General features: G+C 33.8%; 1 protein-coding gene across 3 annotated transcripts in view; it reads right to left on the bottom strand.

The window, feature by feature from the left end:
- Positions 1-12,199, bottom strand: part of LOC121734973 (amyloid-beta-like protein) — a 144,225-nt gene that overhangs the window by 17,886 nt on the left and 114,140 nt on the right. The gene's annotated exons all lie outside the window — the stretch shown is intronic.

The raw sequence follows: 12,199 nt of genomic DNA on the forward strand, positions 1-12,199 counted from the left end.
TTCCAATCCATTTCGATTTCATGAGTGGGAATCGGTCAATTTCGCTCGCGGCCTTTTGCTTTAGTGCAGCCAATATAAATGTTATCGAATGACTAAGTAAGGCAAACGTAGTCTGTATCAAAAACACAAAATACCATGCCTTCTCTTTCAGGAATATAAAAAGAGACAAAGATAACATAATAATTTTGGCTGCCGAAGTTTGAGCTGTTTAACTTGTTTAGATTTCATTGCCATAGAAAAGTTTTGCAGTGAATACCAGTTCAGCATTGAAAGCTAAGTTAGCATTAGCAAGTCAAAGCAATCACTCTCGGGGACAGTAGCTGAACATCAAGTAAATGTTGGCTTGACCCGAGACCGAAGTGACAAATTGTATAGAGTTTAGTAGCTTTGCTTAGCTAAAAGTTAAATCTCCAGCAGAGGTCAAAGGATAGCTTAAACGGTTTTGTCACACAGTCCTGTACAGTGTACAAGACGAAAGATACATTACCATTAACCACATACGCTTAATAAATGAAATTTTATATATGCGAAGAAAAAGAGAGAGAACATGATATCTAACCTACTATTTCAATGTTATTACGAGTAGAGCATAGAACAGAGACTAGGATATAGGTACCTACATAAAGTATTTATTCATTTCCAAAGTATTAATATCTGATTCCTAGGTTTGAAGTAAATCCATTGTCCAAAATGTGGAAATATACGGGGTAAGTTAACATATTTTAACTGGAGTGGACTGTGTTGTAGATTAAATTAAATATTAGTGTAAAGGACAGGGAGAGCTTGCCAATGCAAATGTATGTAGATTCGGGGTCGGTGTCTCTTGACAAATGTAGTTTGGAATCTATTTCGAGAGGAAGTGAGATGAAATACTAATCAAGGACGTGGAGTAGGTATACAATTTCCAAAGTATCATCTATATCCACTCTGATATTATAAATGCGACAGTGTTCGTCTGTTACCACTTCAGGGTCAAGCTGCCGAACCGATTTTGATGAAAGTTATGGATATTTTTCTAAGTCCTGGGTAATAATAATAATAATAATATCTATGGACGCTTCACACCACGTCAGTCTGGCCCCGTGCTAAGTACCTAAAGAACTTGTGTTACAGGTACCAGACAACGGAAATATATTTAATACTTTTATACTATACATATATTTAAGATTTTTATTATATCATACACATATTTAATACACAACCAGACCCGGGAACATTGAAAACGAGATTCGAACCCGCGACCCCCGGCTTGACCTACCAACGCGCTCACCACTGAGCCACAGAGGTCGTCATTACTACTAGTACGGAGTACTATTATATATTCTGTGCTACTAGGTAAGGATACTTTTTATTTAAGAAAATGTACAATTCCCGCGCTAATAACGAATTTATTTATGACTTCAAATGTTCGTTGCTGCAGAGGATTTTTCTTGAAAAGTCGTCATCGCCGCCTTAAAATTTCACCGTCAGTGTCAAAATCGGTCGTAACAACACAATTTGATAGGCCCTCAGGGCCTAACACACGTATAAGGGACCAAAATTAGTGTTCAAAGGAGATGGCAGCTTCAAATCATGATCTAACTCAAATAAATTGTTTACCCCGAAGATGAGTAAAATTTACTATTTCAAACTAATTTAAACTCGAAAGATTCTCAAACAATTCTTAGGAGTTGGAATATGTAAAGTTTGAAAGTAAATTTATAGTGAAACTTGGCCGTTGTCTCAATTTGTTCATGTACAAAACTACACGTAGTTATGACAAAGTAGTTATCGGGGTAACTGGTTTACTTAGTTTTCGTCTCTTTCTACTTAATTTTGATTGATTTAATAGCCGTCTTTTTCTGTAATATATAATTTTATATATTTTTTTCACCTTTAGTAGTTTCAGAGTAAGGACTTATAGAATAGACATTAGTCTATTAAGACTAGAGAGTAGAGTGTGCATTAATGGCTGTTTTGGCCTGGGTACTTACGATTGTAACGGTTTAAAATATCGACTATAATTTTTGTGTAACCTTTAAAATTTCGGACTTCACAGCTGAGACAACTTTAGGGGCAAAATATATGATACACTCTTAATGTTTTTCATGTTTTCATCCTTCATTCGTGCATTATCCTTAAAAAAGGTAACCCTAAAGTCAAGTTCAGTGGTCTCTATGGCTGAAGGGCCTTAACCCTTTAGGGATTTGTCTAACTCGTTCCTACACGTGTAGAATTTTTAAGTAAGTCACCAATACTGCATTAATAATAGCCAAGCTGTACATTACATACTTTGTAGTATTTAGTTTAACAAAAGATTATTTATTAGCTTACTATAATTAACATATTATAACACTTACCTGAAATACCTTTATTTCAGGTTTCCACATCCCTTCCCGGGACTTAAGAATCTCTAGACCAAATTTCATTTAATTCGGGTCATAAAGAATCTCTAGACCAAATTTCATCTAATTCGGGTCAGTCATTAAACATAAAGAGCCAAGAGATAACAGACAGAAACGCATTCGCATTTATATATAATCTCAGTAAAGATATAACAGAATGCTTCTATCATAACGACGCTAATGATTAATGCTGAAAATAATATCCATTTGACTCGGGAAAGCCTCGAATTTTCTCAAACATGACAAATGTATCAGCCAGTTGACGGGGCGGCCATTAATCTGAAATTCGGGGGAAACCGCCTATTTACATATCGCCCTTTGTCCGATCCGTCAGTATGTCGTCGAGCAATATTTTTTAACTTCGAAAAAGGTCCTTATAGTCTAAGCCGCGAGTCACAGAATCTTAACGTAAAATAGCGCTTTTTTTTAATTATTATATTTTAATTATTATTGTAGTTCGCACGATAATCACTCATCAGTTCTTGTACTTTCAGTAGCAAATCTTTTACTAATTCTGTATTTTTTTTATTTAAGTACTAAAATAATTTAGGAGCTGGAAGTAAAAAAGTGAATTGTAAGAATTGTCATTTTTGGTAAAGCAATGTAAAGACACAATCCCTAGCCACAGATATTAAGATTTAAGAGGAGTCTACACCGCCCTTTTTTCCATACAAACGTTGTCCCCTGTGTCCTCCCTGGATAACGCTAGTAGAGTTATAATTTTTTTCCTGAATATCTATGGCCACTAATACAATGTCCCTATGTTTCCTTTTTTTTCATAATTTAATTATTAAATAAGATATGAACGTTCAAAAACCCCAAAAAAAATGGCCAGATTTTCCGCTGTGTTCAAACATCCAGAAAACAGATTTGGCTAGATTATACAAAAAAAAAAACAGGAACACAGCTCAAGCCTTTCTTTAATCTTTAATGAAAAAGTACTTAAATCGGTTAAGTTTTGGAGAAGGAATCAGGGGACAACGAATCGTTGATTTTCTGCAGTTGTCTCTATCGCGTTCTGCGGTATAGGCTTGAGGTAAGGGATATATTATAATATATAAGCTATAGATATTACACGTACTTTTTTTTCATTTCTCTAGCCCCTGGTGTATCATCTTAAGCCTCTCATGAATACACTACGCCAAACAGTCCGACTGCCTGACTATTATTAAGCGATTCAGCAAACATTTCCATAGTTTCAATAATTCTGTTAGCAATGGCAATCGAATGGTGTTCGCAATGTTTGTCTACAGTATTCTCGAAGCAAACATGTTCCGGTGCAATGAATGTTTCAGTATTGAGATGAAGACAACTATGCTGTTAGGATTGGAATCTATTGCATGTTGGTAGAGTCAAAAGTTTGTTTTGTTGATTGTATTAGATTCTAAGTGGAATTTTATTAATTTATAGTAAAAATCACATAATATATTAGGGGCCTGTTTCACCACTTTCTGATAAAGTGCCTAATAGGATAGTCACAACTTTTATGACAGATTCTCCATACTTGATCTGTCAAGTTAATTGGTAGACAACCTTATCAGGAAGTGGTGAAACAAGCCCTTAATATTATTTATTTTCTTCTAACTTTATGTCTGCCTAAATATTAAAATAAATGTGGTACAGTCAAAGAAAATGAAGCTTGAGACTTAAACAATTATTTTCTGATTTATTTTTTAAATAAAACAATATTTGATTCTCAAATTGTATTGTAATTACACTTCAGTACATTAGGTATACCGTATAAGATACAAAATATAATAGATGTAAGGCTGAATTAAAATTGAAATCATTGAGCTTTGCTGATGATTTGCTGATGAAACCAAAAGCCTCAGGAACATTTGGTATTATATTAAGGTAGAATGTGATACTCAGGTAAGTTAGATTAAGGAAGATACTAGATAGGTAGAGTAGGTAGTAGCAACTTATGTTTATTCTACATCTAAATCTTTATTGTACCATCGAGGAAGTTGATTCCTATGCAATTGACAGACCAACGTTATTTGGTCGGATACGTCAATTCAATGTTAATTGTGATCTGTCGGCTGGGTTTGACGTAACGCAACCAAACTACTTAGGTCCCCGATTTGCATAGGAATCAACTTCTCTGATAGTACTTAAGAAGAAAAAAGCTTTTACACATAGTAACAATTATTATGCCCAAAAACTGAATATCCAAATTCGATTTCGAATACTTACGTCAGAAAATCCCTTAAAGGTTACCAAGTTACATAAGGATCAGATAAACTATAAATAAATAATAATACAACAGTTGGGTATTGTTCTGAACGGCGTTTAGCTTGTGTTCATCCCTAAATCCTTCTAAGGTAGGGTTGCCAACCGTCCCTTCCCAGGACATATCCTACTTTTTGTAGTGTTCTGGGATGTCTTGGATCATTTTTAAAGCAGCGTCCCGGGGTTACTGTAGTAAAACAAAATTTTAAATATAGCTAAGTTTAAAATTTGTTTCAAACAAATATTTCATGTTTTGAATTATGACAAATACGTATTTTTATTGATTGAAAGATATTAATTTTTTGTACCATGTATCATCTATATAATATTAATTTTACTATTGCAAGTCTATGTCCTGTTTTTGGGCGAAATTGTCCTGTTATTTGAAACTTTTAATCTGGTTTTTGAGGTTGGCAGCCCTATTCTAAGGGACCCGGGTACCCGTAAGTTATTTTATCCGACATTTTTACCCTTCTCATGTTCTTTGTCCGGGTTATTTATACAAATAGTTGCTACTATTGACCTGTCTTTGGGTAAAAAATGGCCCATAATCATTTGGGCCCGGAAAACTCGTTACTTCCTAAATAATTTATGTTTTAGGTGAATATTTTCAGGATATAGTAGTAAGAATAATCTAATAAAGATTTGTTTCATATTTTACAAGAGTAGTCTAATTTAGTTGCGTTTATAAACAAGTCGAATGCCTTCTATGATCTATTTTCCTTTATTACTATACCTATAATCTAATATATAAAAAAAATATATATCCACAGCCGAATATATAACCTCCTCGTTTTTCGGAAGTCGGTTAAAAATAAGTCGGGTTTTCCTTCCTGACGCAATAACTCCAGAACGCACGAACCGATTTCCACGGTTTTACATTCGTTGGAAAGGTCTCGGGCTCCGTGAGGTCTGTAGAAAAAAAATCGGAAAAAACTTCAAGAGAAAAGCAGGAAAACAGGGAAAATCATTTTATGGCAAAACAACGTTTGCCGGGACAGCTAGTACTATGTAGTTATTAAGCTACAGCTCTAGTGCTTAAGTTGAGATTATTATAGTATAATTTGTCCAATTGTTAGTAATTTGAGAAGAAAAAATTATATTACATGCTTCTATTTAAAGTCTGGTATTTTAACTTTAATATAGCAAAACTTCAGTTTCTGTAACAGCTTTTTTACAATAATGTAGTCGCAATATTATCTAGTAAGTAATAAAAATGTATTACCATGAGAAACTAAGGCAGCAGAGTAATGAAAGTAGAAGAATAATGGGCGTTTTATGCACCAGATATATTGCTCTATATCGGTCCGTACATCACGATTACGTCACGATAGAAGACTGCATAGACTAAAGGCTATATAAATGCGAGAAATATACTGAAAATTATATAAGAGCTGCTTTGAGCCAAAATAAGGTAATTCTACTATATATCCAGAAAATTCTCCAATAATGCTACTTTCCTTAATATTTTCTTATTTAATTAAAATGCTATTTTTATGTTCTCTACCAAAATATTAAGTGTACATGAGAATATTGATCTAATATTGTAGCCTTCAAGTTGATCCATGGTGGATCAACTTGACTACTACAAGCTCCGATTGTCCATGTTCGACGTACATAATATATTACACATGATTATAACTTCGCAATCATGGGCATCAATCATGGCGGAACGTGGATTTATCGCAGACGAAGACAAACAAACGCCTACTCGAAATATCTAACTAATTTTATCAATTCACAGTTGGTTAAGAAGGAAAGGGGGTGCTGTAGAATATAAATGACGAAACTATTGCCATCACGCTTCACCCTGCGCCGGCACGTGTATTGTGATAGAGACAGATACAGTAAATCGAGGTAACGTAGTCCTCTGATTCCTTCTTCAAAATAGAGCCTATCTATATCATTTTTTTCTTATAATATATTTTTTAATATCTTCAGGAAGTGTGTGTCTGTGCCTCTACGTTTTTATTTTATTAACCGACTTCCGAAAAGGAGGAAGTTAGGCTGTGGATATTTTTTTGTCTTAAAGATCTTTCAAATTTGTTTTATGGTCGGTGGATTGGCGGGGTACGGGGCATTCATTTTTTGTGATTTTTGAAGGGTCATATTTTTATATATTAGTAAATTTAGAAAAAATCGAACGTAGAGGCAGCTTTAACAGATCCCAATATTGTATAAAAATCATTTGTCTAGACTCATTGTCCAGGGAGTAAATTGGAGAATACGTTTGTATGGAAAAACAGTGCTAGCGTACCCTCTTTAGACTAATTAAAAGTTAGGTAAGTATATATAAAACAAACTTCCAACATCGCAACTTCAGAACTTAAAACTAATAACAACTTACCTAATATAATATTTACGACTCAAAAATTTTGTATACACAGCTTATACAGATTTTATGTAAGTTGTAACACAGTTTATACCTACACAGTACACAGTTACAGTTTTATGTCTCTAATTAAGTGATGTTTCAAGTTATTTGAAACTTTACACTTGGGGCTAAAGTTTAGTAATTTTTATGACTTAAATATAGCTTCATTAACAATCACAATATCAATTATTTCTTTTTACATAAAAATGCTTCTAGCTTCTAAACATTTACGATATATAAAAAATATACAAGGTGTAACAAAAGTTAGTGGTTTAGGGTGTGTTCCTTGTAGAGAGTTCACTGTGAAAGTAGCAGCGCTGAAAGACCAAAATTTGCTTTTCACTTTTGTATGGGGAAACTCGTGACGCTGCGCGCTGGGGCGCTTGCCCATACAAAAGTGAAAAGAATTGGTCTTTCAGCGCTGCCACTTTCACAGTGAACTCTTTACAAGAAACACGTATATACCCTAAAGTATTATTACTTAGTTTTGTTACACCTGGTATAAGAAGTTAGATGGTAATAAAAGCTAGTTGTAATAGTAAGAGCTAAGTATGAGCGGCTGTAGTGCTATCAACTTAAAGGCTTTAATAAAAAAATGTTGATTAATATATTTAAGCACAGAAAAATTCTTCGTAATAAAATATTATTTTAACATTATCTCCACTCCGCTGGTAAGATTTTCATTTCCAGCGTGAAAATTGTGGGTTAATTAAATAAAACATAACGAAGATGACCGACTCGGCTTAGCATTATGGGAGATTGTGAGCATTGCCCCATATACTTAGGGTTGCCATTTTAAATAAACGTCAATTAAAATATTAATTGACGTTTATTTAAATAATATTATGGACCCATGTTATTCTCACTTTGGTGCCCATAAAATTCGAATGGTTTTTATTCATTTTGAACCGTTTTTTTAATGCTATTTAGTTTAAACCAATAATTCGTATGGCGGAGATGAGTTGAACGGAAGTTTACTTTTTTGGTATTGGGTACCGTACTATAAGTACATATTATATTTATTAAAAAGTAGGGATTAATTTTTTTCTACTACATTATTTATTAACCTTTTAACGTAAACATATAACCTCCTTCTTTTTGGAAGTCAGTTAAAAATACTATAATTTATGAGAATTCTCGCAGTTGTCAGCCCTATTGAGCGGCTAACAGGGGTATTATTATTATATTCACGTACACTTAAGCCGCTAAATTAATTGGACAAGGACACCCCTGAATTTTAATATCTTTTAATTGTTCGAATCTTCGAGAATATTCTTAAAATCTGCTTATCACCATCGTATTTTGAAATGGTTGCATCGATTGCTCCTTTATCTAGACAAAGTCGCAGAAGTACTTGACCTAGATGATCTTACAAATAAAGTACCTACTTACTTGTTTAAAAATGGGCAATGTTAATTATTAAAATGGCAAAAGTTTAAAAAAGCACTGTAGGCGACGCACTACACCATAGGCCATAAGTTATGATAATAATTAATTGGAATTAGTTCTTTGTAAGAAAACAATATTAAATGTATGGTCTATGCTTAAGTTTAATAATAAGCTCTTTATTAAATTCCCTATAATTACGTTATTATGGACGTGATCTTATGTGATAGCATATAAACAGACAGAATACGAGTGATAAACAACTCTTGCAAACGACGATAATGTAGCTTATGTCCTTGGCCGTGGTCAGCTGTAGTAAATTTTATCAATACAGTTCAGTAGTTATGAATTCTATTTGATGCAAAAAATCAAACCAATACTCCATTTTGTTAATATTATTTTTTACCTTTACACGTTACATTGCTTAATTAATTCAAAACTTTTACCAGCAAATGTGCAAATTAAAGTAAGTGATTGCACTCAAAAATAAACAAAACAGTGTTGTGACAGTATCGATATAATATGTCGATAATTTCGTTGACCCGCCATGCCATTAACAATGCCATTAGTCGGCGCCGAACACTTATCGGGCCAATGGAGCTATAATTAAGTTTTAAAGTTATATTGCTCTGCTAATTAATATACGGCAAGCGGCATACCCTTCTAGCTTGTAATAGAAAAAATGTGAATGTGAACAAGTAGTGGAGCTTGGTAAAAAGGGCTTTTTTAAGTTTTATTTTTATATCGATTTTTATTAATATAGAAAAACAACATCATTTAAAGGCTAAGACTGAGAGGTCTCGCTAAAAGAAATCGGAGCTCAGGCAAATATACCAACCCAGCAAGCAGTCAGTTTAGGAATTGACTTATAGGAAATTATAAAATTATAGGATCTAAGTCTCTTGTATAATAATACTTCTTAACGCGAGAGGAGCCGCGGGCAAAAGCTCGTATTTAATAAAGTTTATCAGTTATCACTACTTTATAAGGTAGACCTTATACAAACTAGACCTTCCCTCTATATTGCTAGGTTATTGCTGATGACACATCACTGAATACAAACTAATGAAGCCATAGTTCACTCGGTAATCTGTACGTTTCCATTGTCGTGCACAGGTAACTTTATAAAGTCTATTATTTAAATACATTTTAGCCGAAGGTAATTTAGTAAATGATATAATAGTTTTAGTAGCGACAGGACAACTCTTTTAATTCATAAACACAATTTTTGTTGTTGCTAATAAAATTGCAAACGTATCTAAGTGTTCCGAATATTTTAGAAAAACGTATTGTAAAGTTAAAATTTAAAATAATCGGCCAAGTGCGAGTTGGACTCGAGCACGAAGGGTTCCGTACCATTATAGAGCAAAATTAGGCCAAAATTTGTATTTTTTGTATGGGAGCCCCCCTCAATTTTTTATTTTGTTTTAAAGTTATTATTAAATATTAAAGTACACATATAAATTAAGGACTATGAGAAAAATTCAAGTACCTACCTGTTGTCATTATTGATATAGAGCAAAAAAGGCCAAAAAAATCACGTTTGTTGTATGGGAGCCCCCTTAAATTTAAATTTTACTTTGATTTTAGTATTTGTTGTTATAGCGACAATAGATATACATAATCTGTGAAAATTTCAACTCTCTAGCTATTACCGTTCTTGAGATACAGCCTGGAGACAGACAGACGGACAGACAGACATCGAAGTCTCATGAATAGGGTCCCGGTTTCACCCTTTGGGTACGGAACCCTAAGAAAGTGAAATTTTCACAGTAAATTGAAGCATAGCACCTACAATTTAAAGCATTCACCTACTTCACTTACTAAAACTACGCCACAAAAGCTTTACCGTGAAGTAACTATAACTAACTAGGATATTTTCAATAAGAAGTACTGACATTGTTCAAGGTAGCAAAGTATTCTGAGCAGTGAACGAGGGTTTTGTTACAACCATAAAATATTCCTTTGTGAAACTTAGCTGTAACTTTGTAACCAGGGACGTGGTGTTTGGTTACGATAGTTTGTTACCACCTTGAATGTTAGAGAATATTACTTTACTTTTTAAATCTTGCTCTTTTAACAAGCTGGCAAACTGTATATGAAATTTCTTACTTGATGTTTTTAATGAATTTAAACAATTAATCAAACTGTATGTAAGCTAGTATTATTATATTATTTTTTTAAGTAAGTAGGCTAATTTCACATAAAGCAATTCACATAAATATTATTCGGTTATGTTGACAAAATCTCCATATCAATAATTATCGAAAATATCGATAACTTGACCGTGACATCTCTACAGCCTTCGTATTTGTGCGTAACGTCGAGTATTGATTTTGTGTGCGCGCGCAACACTAATCCCCGCCCCCCCTGTGCTGAGAGGGGAAGGGGGGGGGGGGGGGGAGCTACAGGATGATTCAAATCGAACCTTTTTATAGGGGCGCCTGAATCGCTTACGTTCATACCACACTCGAATCGCCCGCGACTTTTGTTCTATTCGAATATTTGAATTAGAATTTTGATTTTTAAATAACTACGCGGTCTGGTTTTTTTTGTTACTTAGAAATATGAAATTAATGTCTTATATAACTTATTAATTAATATTTTGTTTATTACGAAGGTACATTAATATTGGTCATTTAACATAGTGGATAAGGCTAAAAAAGGCATGCCTATAAAGGCATAAAGCCGGGTTTTATTTAAATTTATTACTTATTTAAAATTATTACAAAACTCCTAAAACTTTACTCATTTAACATATTGATGTTTTAATTACAAAACTTCAAAATATGGGTTACGTAACTTTAATTTTGGAGCAAAGTTTCAGTTCGTATCAAAGCGTAGTTAGTCGGAATAAACGACAACACTTCGCTCTCCCTGCTCCCATCAGTGTTGCAACTTTTTTGTAAACTCGTTACTCGGTCCAATCATTTTCACTTTACTGCAAAAACTATACCTTTTTATAAGTTTCATACAGTAATACCTATTATTTACTTGCAATTTAATGACTTCAGTATTATGATTAGATAAACATAGAGTTATAAGGATTATGTCGTTGATTTTTTATTTCCTCGATTATTTTTTACGTGGGAGAACCATGCTTCGGCACGAATGGGCCGGCTCGACCGGATAAATACCACGTTCTTACAGAAAACCGGCGTGAAACAGCGCTTGCGCTGTGTTTCGCCGAGTGAGTGAGTTTACCGGAGGCCCAATCCCCTAACCCCTACCCTATTCCCTTCCCTACCCTCAACTATTCCCTTCCCTTCCCTTCCCTACCCTCCCCTATTACCCTATTCCCTCTTAAAAGGTCAGCAACGCACTTGCAGCTCTTCTGATGCTGCGAGTGTCCATGGGCGATGGAAGTTGCTTTCCATCAGGTGACCCGTTTGCTCGTTTGCCCCCTTATTTCATTAAAAAAAAAATACTTTAAAGCGGTAATGGCCGCGTTTTAAAATTAACCTCAATACTCATAATAATGTAAAAAATTAAAGGAGTGGAATCAAGGAAAACCACCAAACTCCAAAGGCAGAAAGGTTCTGAGAACAGCCCCGCCAGTCAAACTGTTAGCTAAAATATAAAATAAATTCTAGACTATAAAGAATATCTTATTTTCTTGAGAATAACAAAATAGAGAAAACTTAAAATAATGAGCTCATAAAACAGCTGTATTTTATTAAAGTTTTAATATAATATTGTTTTAGTGTTAAATTTATGTGTTTGGACTTTGGAGAAATTAAATTAAGAAAAATAAAATTTAGAACACACCATCTGCTAAGCACAAAGCTACAAATACGTTTTTCACTGATTGCAATAGAGGCTG

The sequence above is a fragment of the Aricia agestis genome, chromosome 16 (genome assembly GCF_905147365.1).
Source record: "Aricia agestis chromosome 16, ilAriAges1.1, whole genome shotgun sequence".
Taxonomy (NCBI): domain Eukaryota; kingdom Metazoa; phylum Arthropoda; class Insecta; order Lepidoptera; family Lycaenidae; genus Aricia; species Aricia agestis.